Below are 12,397 nucleotides of genomic sequence, written 5' to 3' on the forward strand. Positions count from 1 at the left end.
GCCAAAAGATCAAGTAAATCAGAACCTAAACCCCTGATTGCCCTTTGGATCAAAGTACAATATCTGTTAGTGCTGGAGAAGCTTTAAAGAGTTGCATAGTCAAAGAAAATTTCATTCTAAATCCAAGAGAAAGTATTCTGTAAATATCAGTAACACCCAGCACATAAAGTCATAATTTCTTAATATTGTCATGTACATAATTCATGTTTTCTTTATAAAAATGTTGTCTGGTTAACTTAGTTAAAATTTCTGCAGTAATATACCTTTAAAAATTATGACTTAAAAGTTCTAATTCTAGTAATAATCAAAAAACCACAAAAGGTCATAAAAACACTAAGCACTGATTGAATGAACAGGGAAAAAACACCTGTCTTTAGTCACCAATATGCACAGTTGTCAGAAACAAATATAGATGTGACAACATACAAACTGTGAAATGCCAGTAAACTGTGTCAATTATGCTTGTTTATTGCTGCTTCCAGATATCACTGAACAGATCCTTTAGGTAAGCTGTGTCCATACACCATGAGTGTACACATCTTAGCCAGCTAAAAATCCTTCCAGGAATAACTAATTTATGAATGATCTGTTCTGCATCCAACTACACTTATAACTACTAACCAAATGCAATTAATCTGGACATTAAAGTGTGTACTTTTTATTTTAAAAAATAATTTCATATAAATTTGAAGGGGTTTGAGTATATGGAAAGCCACTTGGAAAACTATTTTATTTATATAGAAAGTTGTAATTAAAACATATGATTAACCAGTCTCAACATTCAGACACACATTTTAAGATTAGCAAAACTCTCTGATGCAATTAAACAAATAAGTAACTTCAAGGCATACTCTTACTTCCAAGGTAAATGCGAGAACACTTAACTTTCAAAGGAGAGAGACATCCTACCCTAAGTAAGATAAAGTTCAGAGACTACATTCTAGTGCTTGTCTGGAATTAGATTTACAAGTTACTATCATCTTCAGGATAGTTATCTGAAAAGTACATGTCTGAATAGTAAATATAGATGTATCAACTGCAACACACCCACTGAAGGTAGTGCTCTGATCAAATGAACCACAGGATATTCTTTGGATTCAGTCATATTACCCAGGGAGGAACTGTCAGGAATTGATGATACAGGTAACATCAATTTTAACTCTCTCAGAAAGTATACTGGTAGATGACAAAGGAAAACAGACTGAACAGCTGAGAATTTAATAAATTCAAGAAAAGACAGTTAATATAATTTAAAATATGTTAATAGCTGTTTCTTGCTGTGGTGCAACATTTGACTTCCTCATGGGAATCCTTCACTTTCCAGAAATTACCCGATAATAATACTTGGCAGAATTTTTAAAATAGTTTTACCTGAGTTGTGCATAGTACAAAGCATGGCATTTCAACCAGTAGTTCAGTATCAAGAATGCCTTAGGTCATATGCACACATCTTGACAGAATGACTTTGCATAATCAATATTCCACTATATATTCAATGTTTAATTAGGTCATTGTTTATAAATGTTACGGTATAGGACTGGAAACTTAAAATGACTCAATCACTTTTTCCCAGAAGTAATTTTTGTTCGAACAGGTAACGCTTTAAAAGAGTTGTTTCAAATGATAGCGTTCCAAGTACAAGCAGAAAGTCTGGATTGCTTGAGGGCACCCCAACCATTTTTGCTGACTACTTCATCCCTGCCTCTAAAATTATCACATGACTGAATTGCATAGTTTCACCTTGCAGGGAGAGCAATTAGTTTGCCTACTCCTCTCCCACTGGAGACAGAAGATCAGCCTCCCACACTTCAGACAAATACACAGCACAGAGCAAATTTTCCCATGCTGATTTAAACAATAATAGTTGGATTACATTTAATTGTAGATATCCTCTAACCATGCTAAACCATCCCCCTACTAATCCCAGAGTTAGAAGAACTGCATATAGAAGAGATAAACTAGGTAAAAATAGAAGTGCAAAGCACTTACTTTAACTTTTTGAAGTACTGCTATTCTGCTTCAATACTGAAAAATTATATTCAGTCCATATAGTTAACATCATCTAGTTTAATAAGAGACATGTCTGACTGATTTTTAATAATCACTCGTCATATATCCTGATATTTTCTCAACAGAAGTGTCAAACAATGCACTAGTGACAAATTCCCAACACCGTGCCCCTTCAGCCCTTGGAGTTTAACTCCTCTCACATTACAGTATTTATTGAATTTCCAAGCCAAACGGTGTTCTGCTCCATAAAATTCTGACAAGTGGACTCTGCCAAGCTAATAACGGCCTCATTCTGCTGAAATAAACTTATTTCACTGCGGCAAACAAAATGACATGACCTGGAAAGGTTATTTTTAACTGGGTAATGACTCAGTACAAACCAAACCTCTTTCACTAGATTCTGAATACTGTTGTGACAAATTTTTTAAATGTAAATATGTCCTAACACCAGTTCTCTTCTCTGTTGCACTCGTTATACATGACTATGGCAAGTATTTTCAGGTCTGTGCTGTTTGATTTTCTTATTCGATAGTTCAGTATACTTATTAAACAACAATGCCTCACGGAGTGACCTAGCAAGCTGCAAAACTCATGCTAGGATGCTGTGTTCCCGTATGTTCTTTTTCCCCCTGACACTTCAACATTTTTTTTGTCTATTTATTTGATAAAGTTACATTAAAACTGCCCTAACATATAATAAATTTGAGAAGTATTGTTTGAGAAGTATTTCTCTCCCTGCCTAATTTTACACTAATTTTGACAACACTGTCATTAGAGACGTGGAGAATGAAGAACTGGCCAAGAATATGGCCTTGCAGAAAGACTGTGTCTTCTACACATATTTCAAGTTTTCCAAAATGGTCAATCACACAGTGAATGTTTGATGTTATAAACTACTTATTTTTGTTGTCTTATTAACCACAGAATCACAAAATGGTTTAAATTGGAAGGGATCTCTGGAAATCATTTGGCCCAAACTCCTGATCCAGCAGGGCCACCTAGATAGAGTAGGCTGCCCAGGACCTGGCCAGGACGTCTCAGTGCTTAGTCATCCTCATAATAAAAAAAACTGTTTCCTTATGTTCTGATGGAACCTATTGTTTCACTTGATGTCCAGTGACAGGATGGTGAAGAACATATGTAAGAAGATCAATGGTGACAACTACCACTGATATTGTTCTGTCCCTGGACATCATCGAAAAGACCCTAGCCCCATTTCCTCTACACCCTCCTGTTAGATATTTGTACACATGGAGAAGATCCCCCAAACCTTCTTTTCACCAGGATAACCAGTCCAGCTCTCAACATTTCTTTGTAGAGGAGCTGGCTAACTTCTGGACTTTTTCCAGTTTGTCCACGTCTTTCTTGTACAGGGGAACTCAGAAATGAATGCAGTACTCCAAGTCTGGCCTCAAAAGTCCTGCTAGTCACAGGTGGTTATACAGCAAAACACTGTTAGCTAGCTTCAATAGCAGATTGCCTTACAGTCTGAAAAGTTGTCTTAAAAGTTTATAAGACTGTTAAGTCTACTATGCATGGTTCAGAGATACTTTTCCATGCTATCAAGTTTGAAACAAAGAGAGGAATCTTTTTAAGGTCATGATGAGAAACAATACAGTTCAAAGCTCTGTAAAGTTCATTAGAAATAATGACAAGTATGATTCACAAATGATTCACTAGGATATCTTTGTTTTAAAATTTTCTGCATTTTGGGAATAATTTTTTTTTTCTTAAATACATGTCAATAGGTGAGCACTAACAAGTTTAAAAAATATTTTTGAGATACGTTTATTATAGACACTGTAGTTGTTTGCAGTGTAGAAGCATTTGAAGAAGAACTCATGAAAAATTTAAAGTCATGCTTGTGACAGAACCCATATTTATACAGTATACCCTCAAGAGCTTTCTCACAGGTGCTTAAAAATAAAAGGTTATCAGAACCTTTATTTTTTTGTTCAACTAATCTCCATTTTTTAATAATTGAGATTAACTGAGATTCATTTGCATTGTGTTTATTTCCCTACTGAAAGATGTTTCTCTAGCAGCAAACAAACTACTAAGATTCTTTTTGTTTTGCAAGCACTATTGCTTTAAATGTCTTCATAGGATATTATTTTTATATTTTAGCATTAAAAAAGTGTAAAGGGCATCCATTTGCTTGCAAGACGAAATTGGAAAAGAGGGCACACAGCCTGTTTTCAGTGTCAATAAAATGCACTAATCAAACACCTTTTCAAAGGAACATAACAAACTGGTTATTCTATACAAAACTGTAACCAGATAGCTATGAAAACTGTTGATATTTTACAGAAATGGAATAGATGACCTGAAATTGAGGACAGTTTCCCAAAATGAGACTAGGAAATTAGCAGCATACTGTTGGGGTTTTTTTCAAATGCCATCCCCTCTTAATAGCCGGTATCTAACAAATCCCACTACCTATCTTGCATCAGATTTTCAATCAGGTTATACTTAATGCAAAAGTATTTGAGTTATGCAAAATACCAAGACATTTTATTTAATGGTGATTCCAATGACTATTATAATTTATTTTTCCCCAGGTACTCTTTATTTAACTTATAGTCATGATTCCTTCAATAAAATTAAATTAATAGAAGGTATCTGGTGCGTAATTGCTAGTGAGGTGTATTAAAAATAAACCAGATACTGAGTCATTCAGGTCTACTTACCTGTAAAATCCCTTTCTTTTCATATACTTGACTATAAATTGCTACTAATAAAGCATATTGTTTAGAAAATACTAGAAAACTGAAACGCAGAGATGGTTAACCAGTCTTTCTGCACATCTTATATTCAGAGATTTCAAAAGATAAGGTTAAATACGTGTACGAAAATTCGCATCAGTTCACCAGAATAGCAGAAAAAAATAATGTAAGAAATTTGGGGGTTTTATATACCCCAAACCAACATAATGAAAGCAACATATAGATTTATTCACATACTTAAAACCAAATACACAGAGGACAAAATTAGATGAAATCAAGCCAAGCCAGAATGCCCTAATAATTTTGTTGCTAGATGCATGGAGAGAGATCACGTCCATTTAGAGAGCACATACAGTTAAACAGATTATGGCAATACATTTAAACCATGCAGTTTTACTTTGTATGGGCAAAGAAAAATGTAGTATAAAACAATATATGAGAAGATGCATACACTTCACAAGAAGTACACCTCTAGATTCAGTAACAAAAGTAAGTAGGTGCATTTGCAGTCAGTAAATCAAATAAAGGCAGAAGCACCATGAGCAGCTCTGTAAGGAAAAATTTATGGAAGAAGATCACAGAGCTAAATATTGGCATGCTGCTTGTAAGCTGGCTAAGTGACAATTCAAAGAAGAGGTAACAGTCTGCAAATATTTGAAGGGCATATGGAAATTGAGATGCAAGTTAAAAAGGGAGAAGAAATTGATTATCAGGAGAACATTCTGGAAATAAAAGATATCATCAAGTATAGAGGCATTCTAAACAACATACAGCAAACAACTCAAATTTGAGTATTTGAAAAATATTCTAGAAAAACAGAGGGAGCTAGCATTCACAAGACAATGAAGACCAGAATAGCTTCTTTTTTTTCCCCCACCCCTCAGATATAAAGCAGACTATAATGCAAGTTGCCATTGTTAGGGTTACCTCCTCCTTTGAAGTAGCATATCAGTCTTACAGTTCTGGTTTTTCTCACCAGGTAATTTACCTTTTTTCAAGCAAAATACATTTTATGTCTTTAAAACTACAACTCAATTTCCAATCTGCACTGTTTCAATAGTATGTATCACCGGCTCTAAATCTTTTTTCCAAGAGAGCTAAGGAAGTGAATGACCATAACAAAAAGCCCTCCATCTTGTATATTCATAAAAGTTCAAGAGCTTAATGGAAAGCATAGGAAGAGATTCACATGACTCATGCATATGGCTATGGCCTCTTATGTTTAGAAGTAAGGAAACAGGGATAAACACAAATCTCAAGAGACCTCTTTTGCCTTGGAAGGGGGAGAAATTGACTGAAGGGTCAACAAATGCCATGCCAAAACAGTTGGTTAGACTGCAGTGTAAGAGACAAAAAAGATGACATTCAATAGACTCTCATGAATCTGATCCAGCTAAAGCACACAAGGGATCAACTGCAGTAAATTGCTTCTGTGCAATTTAAGCATCATCTAAGATACTAGAAAACTGGACAAAACAGACAAAATTAAATATTCTTTAGAAGTGGAGAGAGATGGAAATATTCTGTTGACTAAAACATGTTGACTTTGATGTGACAGTAATCATGACCAAAAATACCAGCATTAGGCATTTCTCCTAAAACAGATGAATTGCTACTACTACCAGTCAAAGTTAAGAATGGTTCATTGAGCCTATATAAGTTCAAGTTGCACACTTCTTCTACATGTGAAGTAACTAACTAGTAAGTGTCCTAATCCCGAACTGCTTTCCTGTCCTATGTGGTGGACTCTTAACTTCTCCCCTTCTCATTCTGTACGAGAGGCTTCCATGAAGAGAATGAAACCATCACACAAAATTTACTTTATGCTACTCTTGGAAAAATGCAATTTGACTCTCCTTCTAACACACAACTCAGATGAAACAGAGAAACTACTTCTGATTTCCCACTTTCTTAGCATGACAGTCAAAAGCAAGAATCAGAAGATACAATACACCAAAATGTACAGGCATTTCAAATATACACTCATCACTAAGGACGTGCAATGTACTCCCATGTCACGTAAACCAAAGCGCTCTGTGTTACTATATGTCAAACTCAACTAAGCCATCTCTTTAAGGCCACTTTTCTTTAAAGTCCAGTGTGTAGGAAACTGAGCAAGGCAGGCTGGAAATAAGAATGGCTATGTAAGGACTTGCTCCTCAAACTGAGGAGTAAGGAAGAAACACTCAGCCAGTGGAAGCAGGGACAGATGACATGGGGAGAGTACAGGGATATGGTTCAAATGTGCAGGATGAGGTCAGGAAAGCCAAGAAGAATCTGGAACAGAAGTTGTGAAGGTACATGAATTACAAGGATTCTATAAGTTTACAGATCAGAAAAGAAAGTCCAAGGAGAGTGTGCCCAACCCCCCAATCAATAAGCAAGCAGGTTCAGCAGATGGTGACTGATATCAAGAAGGTTGAGGTACTCAATGAGTTATTTGCCTCTGTCTTCATTGACAGCCAGGCTTCACACTTCTCTCAAGTCCCTGATCCTATGGGCTGGTGTGGGGGGAGTGAAGTTCCTCCCAATACAACTGAAGAAAAGGTTGGGGATCACTTGGTGAAGCTGAATGGCCACAAGTCTGTGGGACTTGAAACAGTGAAAAGATTTTAAACAGAAAGAAGGCAGGTTTAGATTAGGTGTTAAGAAGAAATTCTTTACTCAGAAGGTGGTGAGGCACTCAAACAAGTTGTCCAGACTTATGATACATGATACAAGAATGGAAAGGGACTAGAAAAATACAAAGCAAGTAAAAATATTTTGACTGTGCTTAGATGACATTATCATATGATTCCAGCTGTAAGTTCAGTGTGTTGTGTGGAGGACTGCACAAGCAGTCTTCTGTCCTTACTCTTGTCTTCCTTACAAATACAGACTTTGTTCATCTTTCAGCTTTAATAATTGCCAAGTATTTACCCTTGTTTGTGCAAAACTGAAGGGATCAACAGTGGTACCTCCTCAGCAGATCAACCTATTAATTACAAACTTATGCTCACGTTTCAAAACGAATCAGCGCAGATTTGTGTTCTGCTCTTTACTGTCAAGAATTCATGCTTTATTTACTTCACATCACTCAAATTCTTTCCCGGGTACCTGAATTATTAAGTTCCTGATCAATACTCAATACTGCCATGTGGTAGCAATTCTCAAACAATAATGTATCACACGTCATACTTACTAGGCAATCCTATTATTCTTATTTTACACAACAGGAACTGAGAAAACCAGCTGAGTATGGACCAAGTTCTGAAACATAAAGGTCTGAAAAGGTCAATTTGTCAATGAGTAAAACACCATGAAAAAGTCAGCAGAGGTTCTTCAGAACTCTTACAGGATTTAGGAGCTTAGACTGGAGTCAGGCTACAGGCATGGAGAAATTCTGTTACTGAATCCAACAAAACTTGCTAATTTAGGAATAAAAATTATGCTGGAAAGGAAAAACAGTTTATCGTTTATTCTGGCTCAGGTATGACTTTCTCTTCATGCTAATATTATGTTCACTGCTGGATGAAGTACAGTCTAAAACACCCAGGACAAGGACTACCAGAGAGACAAAAAAACTGCTTGTATTTTGCAATAATCTGAGTAGATGTCTCCAAGATAATAATAGCTATTTACCACTAAAGCTGTATATTGACAAAGTCTCAATAATAGATTTTCTTACTGGAATGTAAAAACCACAGAGGATGTTGAAATGCAGACAAGAAGGGCAGAGATGGAGACAAGAAATGGTAGCTGTGGCAATGTTGATGACAAGTTGATTCCTGTTAATATGAAAGTTAAGGTTGGTATTGGAATAATTAAGTCTGTTGGCTGATCCTGCAAAATCTTATAGCCTGAGACAAGGGCAAGGGTTAGAAGAGAATCTCTTCCTCTTATTTTCTCATTGGGTTTCATTTCTCATGGGGTTTTCATTTACAATTTCATTTACATTTTCTGACACACCTAAAAATCTAAATATAACACTTTAAAAAGCCAGTTAGCTCTTACACTTTGCAATAAGACTATCATAAAGAGTAAATTTTGCTGTTTGATCAAATTAAATTCTTAGTTTTTAAAGACAGACTTCTCTGTATTCACACTTCTCTTCACAGTTGTTGTAAACAATTACTCACAATTTTCCAGCTTTCTACTCCAGCACACCTACTGTTTCAGACACTGTTGAAAGCAGCTCTTTCATTTGGACCAATCAAGCCCACTTGAATTAACAGGAAGTTTTCCACTGACAGCACCAAATGTGAATACTGACAAGAAGCTGTTTCTTTTCTAAAGTGGGAATTGGTTTCAAAAACAGGTTCTCAGCATAAGGAAAGTCCAAAACAGTAGAGAATATAAGAGGATTAAGAGTCGTGTAAAACTGGATTACAGAAGCACAAGAAATCCTTGGGTTTTTACAGTTTGTGAAGAATCATAAAAGAAACTTTTTCTTTTTTTTCCTCCCCCAGTAACCTAGATCAAGTTTAGCTATTTGTAGATACATTCTGATTTATTTGTCTTTTGTTAGGGTCATTTAGTGCTGACACATGTTAGTTGGAAAGCACCACTAACAACAATTTTTAGTATGAAATACAGCTCATGTAATGGGTAAAATTTAAAAAAAAAACACCGAAAGAATGGGGTTAAATAAAAAAAAAAAAAAAAAAGAAGTTATATAGCAGAGGTAGCTGGCATCAGGAAATTATTAGCAGTAAATTAATAATAAAAAGTATTAAAAATTTAGAGACAGTCACGATTCTGACACTGAGTACTTTAAATTCATTATTATGACTTGCACATCTAAAAATCTTGAATTCCATGGCAAAAGAACCCAAAATTTGGGGAGAAAGAGCTCTTAAAATTTTAATTTTTTAGGATAACATACACAATTTTTAAAATTATAAATAATTGAACAGATAGTAAAACTGTTCTTCTGCAATCATTAATGTTCCATTTCTTTTACAGAGTAATAATCTTTTAAAACAGGAGTCTTGTCAACAGGCATTCTGAATATACTGAAGAACATGGCAAAATTCAATTAAAAAGTGCTAAACAAGTCAGTCTATTTATTTTACACCATACTTCTCTGCAACTTCTGAGTATATGTACTTTAAGAGAGACTCTCAATCAAATGGAAATACAGCCATAATTCTGTTGCAAAATCAAGCTGCAGCTGAAATGACAAAACACCTTTGTTAAAAGAATATTTGCTGACACTAAAAAGATTTATCAAGTTTAATATTTTTAGCACATTTACACTGCAGTTTGTTTGACGATATGAACAGCAGCACCTAACTAGTTGCTACTAATGAACATCATAATCACTATAATCAAACAAACAAAGCAACCACAAATTAGGAAAGAATTACACTACCATTTAGAAAGTACTACTACGTTCTAAATGAGTAATTATATTTGGAGTTGTAAGTGAACTGGAGGTTGCCCTGAAACAATGATTTTTTTTGTATTATGGTGCTTGTAAATCACTGCTTGATCTTACCGATGCTACAGAAATAGTTTTTTATTTACCACAGGCCTTAATTTTATCAGCTATATTCAATTCACCAACTACTTTGTACAGTCCATCTCATTGTTAAAAGCTAAAAGGAGAATCTTTTTAACTAATGCTCCAGTCCTATTTTTTCTATACACTAATTTATTTCAATGAAATAGCTCACCAAGGAAAACAAGAAAAAAAAAAAAAAGAAAGCAATAGTCACTTAACCCCAGTCATTATAGAATTATTATAAAAATGCATTCAATTATACTGACTTTTTATTGTACTATTACAGTAGATGTACGAAGTAATACTGGCAAAAAAAATCCCAACAAAGTAACTTGCTTAGTATGGACCTAGAAACTTGTAGCTCATTCGACTGAAAATGGTACGTTAATTTACTTCTAATTGTACTTTTCGTTACTGAAAAATGTTGTAAGACTGTCAACAATGGATACTGGAGCAAAAGAAAGTATTTCTGGTGTATACCTCAGGCTGGTGCCACACTTTGCTCCTAAAGGAGTCTGTCTGCCTGTTCTAAAGAAAAGAAATAAAGCTTGTGATGTTTCTAAAAATTCTTTTCCCATAACTATTCCATAACCTCACTTCTATTTAATGGGGAAGTGATGTTACTGAAGGATTATTATGGAGAGAAAGAGGGTAGAACTAGGAATGCAGGTGGATGAGAAGGAAAAACATAATTATCAAAAATTCTAATAAATTCCTTTTGTATTTGTGAAATTCAACCAGGTATAGTCTGTGAGCACAACAACTAAAGAAATAATGTTATAAGGGGATCTATTTCAAATGTGCCAATGTTTGTTTTATTATCAGTTGTAATCTGCTAATTTATTATGACAGGTATAAGTCACAAGCTAAGATATCCTTCTAAAAACAACAGTTGTGGGCCTTTACTGTTCACGAGGAATATCAAGGTTATTGTCCAGCTCAAATAGAAAAAGAGAGCTTCCATCAACAGATGTCAAAACAGATAAGCACAGATTTGACATGTGCTTGTAGAACTATCACCTGCTATCAGAGCTGCAATGACAGCTTTATGTTGAGAATGTCAATGAATTTCATTGTGCTCTGCATTCCAATCATTGCTCAATTGAATATGAAAAACATATGTCTTCCTACCAAGCAGTAGGTGTTTACTGCTGTAATATTATTTCTATAACAACTGTGCAGATTCTTTTCTTTCTGTATAGGTATATCCATATTCCACTTAAGCATGGTACCATAAAATTTTCTCTAAAAACATATGTTTTTCATTCATATTATAGACGTACCAGGAGAAAAGATGGCAATGCACTGCAATGAAAAAAATTCACTTGCCCTATAGTAAGATGGAGATATCTAGTAACACATATTTTCCATGGTTTGGGATGTTTACAACAAATGTTTGTGTTTATGACAACTGTTTTTTTAAATAAACAGGCATTGCAAAGACACCTATTAACATCTGTCCTCTATCTGGTAGAGTATCACACTATTAAAAACCACATATTTATAAGTACAATAAAATACATTCACACTGCTTAAGATAACAGGTGTAAGGATAACATGCAAAAGAAAAAAAAGCCTGACAAAATACAAAGGAAGAAAACAAACCTAGGTGGCAGGCAGAAAAAAGCCTAAAATGATTTTGTACCAAATGTAAAAGGTTTTGTGAAGTCAGGAGGAAGGGAGGGAAGATAGTAGAGAGGAAGTACTATTTATATTTCAGATACTACAGAAATATTTAGTTTGTTCTGACTCCCTGTTTAATCAGATCTTTCTTTTGTATATGCTGACCACCACCTCTTGCCTGTAGTTCTTTTTGACAAGTTCTAGGTCCCCTTGAGTATCTTATTCACAATTAGTTCCATTGAAATTAGTATTTTGTGCTTCTAGATTTTCTTCCACTGAAGAAAATGTACTGAATCACTGTGTACTGAAACAGTGATACCACCACAAGGTATCATTTATTAGTCTTTACAGCTTGCCCTAGGCCTATTCTGGAACAAATTAATTTCCCCATGAAATGCCCAAAGTACAGCTAGCAAAAAATATATTTTAGATTTTCTGTTCCTTGAACTATTAAGACTTCTCGCTGTTTACCACTATGATTTTTAAATAATGATCCTTAAAAGACACTCCAAATAAATAATCTCTCAACCTCTTTCCAAACTGTTAATTTCCT

The 12,397-nt window shown here is 34.8% G+C and overlaps 1 protein-coding gene across 50 annotated transcripts in view; it reads right to left on the reverse strand.

Annotated features, from left to right (window-relative positions):
• The window catches only part of PTPRD (protein tyrosine phosphatase, receptor type D), a 1,139,994-nt gene that overhangs the window by 286,121 nt on the left and 841,476 nt on the right, over nucleotides 1-12,397 (reverse strand). The window lies entirely within an intron of this gene.

This window comes from Empidonax traillii, unplaced genomic scaffold, assembly GCF_003031625.1.
Source record: "Empidonax traillii isolate 1590-97213 ecotype Southwest subspecies unplaced genomic scaffold, ASM303162v1 scaffold83:size2986645, whole genome shotgun sequence".
Taxonomy (NCBI): domain Eukaryota; kingdom Metazoa; phylum Chordata; class Aves; order Passeriformes; family Tyrannidae; genus Empidonax; species Empidonax traillii.